General features: G+C 33.4%; 1 non-coding gene across 1 annotated transcript; it reads right to left on the bottom strand.

The window, feature by feature from the left end:
• Nucleotides 1-1,446: 1,446 nt before the first annotated feature.
• On the bottom strand, nucleotides 1,447-1,519 carry TRNAR-ACG (transfer RNA arginine (anticodon ACG)). The gene has a single exon. It is a non-coding gene; the product is annotated as a tRNA-Arg (tRNA).
• Nucleotides 1,520-2,506: the final 987 nt, after the last annotated feature.

Here is a 2,506-nt window from a genome sequence, read left to right as displayed (position 1 = left end):
TTGGACTGTTCTCTTTGAGGATCCTCCAGGTCAGAGCTACGTCACTACAAATTAAAAAATCTACTAGACGTCGACTGTGAAGGGGACTTATGAGGAAGATCCTTATGACCCCTAGTCTCTATTGCTCAATGAGCTATTATTCATGGATCCCAATACCAACCAAACCTTGTACTTGCAATTAAGGCTTTATCACAGGTCTTTTAAGCTTTAATACCAACATATAAGAATATAGCCAAAGTGCATGGCTTTGAAGGTGTTAATGTTTAATAGTGCCACAAACCATCCAATGTGTGAGGTGTTGAAAATGATTTTTTAATTTTTTTTCACATCTTGACATTTGTTTGAAAACATGTTGACATTTATCTTTTAAATCACCTTTTCCTTCTATATATTGTTGCATGAATTATCCTGCATTGGAATCATTTCAAACATTGAAAAATCTAATAAACTAGAAATTGTATTGAAAAAGATGTCACCACAATCTAATATTGATAATGCATTTTTACGTAATTTAGACATTGCACCTATTGACTTGTCTTTTGCAAAACTATTTTTTAAATTAGAAATTGTCTTAAACAATGTTTACATTGACAAATTTGTGGCCCAAGTAGGATTTTTATTTTGTTAATACGTGGTTTCAGATGCCCACGAATATGATTTCGAGCATGGAACAAGAAATAATATGTATTATTTTGTGAAATGTCATTGAATTGTATGTACATTGATTTTCTTGCTAGAGACCAGATACATAGTTGAATATTTAGCCATTTGACTAGCCACTTAATATAAAATGTCTCCCTAAAGACCACACTCATTACAATTTGGCCTTGGAGCTTCTGACAATTGCATATGCCATACATACTATTAACATCATTCAGTTGATGCAATTCATATAATATTTGGGGGTCTAGCTTATATCTGTACAAAAAAAGCTTCAAGATCATTATTTTTTAGACAATTTAGAAAAAGGTCATTGGTTCCACTGAATAGTTAGATACAAAAGAATATTGCATATGTAAGAATATTTGGAAAGAGTCAAAAAAAATAATTGCCCATGTTATATAGAAACGGTATTATTCTAAACATGTTATTGTTTTCCAATATTATGTTAATTGTTTGATCTATATGTCTATTAACAACAACCCAACAATTAACAACACAAGTTCGATAATATCTTACTTGTTACATTTTATTAAACTATATATCGTGAATACTCTTTATCTTTTGAAATGCACACTAATTGCAAATTAAACACATCAAAAAAAAAACCAACAATGAAAATTATATCAAATTAGTTAATTCAGGAGCATAAAGTGAATATGCGTCAGAGGAAGATGCAACTTCCCTTGCAGATATCTATGGCAGATTCCCAAATAAACTAAAAAAATTATTGGTTTACAGGCACTAAAATAAAAATACTTCAAATGAGATTAGCTTCAAATAGGTCGACTCTGCTGGGGATCGAACCCAGAATCTCTGGTTTCGTAGACCAGCGCCTTATCCATTGGGCCACAGAGTCCCGATATGGCTTTTGTACTCCATTTTAAATATTATACCTTATCACCTATTCACATCTCAATTTGATTTTACTGCTTGCCCAGTCATATGTATAAAATTCGGCCTGGATTTCTTTGTGTTTTGCTTGGTCTTATGAAAGAAAAACTAGAATTAAGTGGAAAGTATCAAGAGTTGGCTAGAACATTTTCCGTAATGGTGTTGACCAGGTTCGAACCGGGGACCTTCGGGGTGCAAGATTAAGCTTTATAGCTGACTACATCACAGCACCATGTTTTCATGACGTTAAAAGATCTTTTAATCTTAAACTTCGAAATTCAATGCATCAATCGGGAGCAGAAAACAAATATCGTTTGCCTCCTATCATATTTACTGCCGAATACAACTGTAGTCTTCTTCTGTAGAAACGATAAAACTTTCACTTGGGTAAGTTTGTTTCTCGTTAGACAAGGAAATAGGGATATTGCTCAAACTGACTTTGATTACTAAGGTCAAAATGGTTTAGTTGTTCTAGGGCGCCAGTTTCAGATACTAGTCCGAAATGGCATGGGGCCGAATCCCATTTTTGACAGGACCATAAATTTAGTTTTAAAATGGAACACACTCAATAGATTAGTTCTATAGTTGATCATTTTCACATTTTTTTCACAAATACATTGTAGGTATAAGCCTCCAAATTGAAGTGTTGTTCTATAGGAAGGAGGTAAATCAGTTGTCTAACAAATTCAAACCAAAACAACTTTACCAACTTAATGTTTAATACCGATAAACCAATCTTTAATGCCGGTAGACAGTTTTATCAGTTAATTGTAATACTGGTAAAGATTAATGCATGAAACAAAAAGTCAAAGTCATCCACAACACATAACACCAATATTTGTACGTGGAAACCCTATAAGGGGAAAAGCCATGGTGGGAAACCTTACCCACAATCAGATGATACTACTGCAGATAGTATGTGTACACAAATGGGGTCTGCACATGTAGAAAG

This window comes from Cryptomeria japonica, chromosome 1 (genome assembly GCF_030272615.1).
Source record: "Cryptomeria japonica chromosome 1, Sugi_1.0, whole genome shotgun sequence".
NCBI classification, from domain to species: domain Eukaryota; kingdom Viridiplantae; phylum Streptophyta; class Pinopsida; order Cupressales; family Cupressaceae; genus Cryptomeria; species Cryptomeria japonica.
This window is presented reverse-complemented; position numbering and strand designations above follow the sequence as displayed.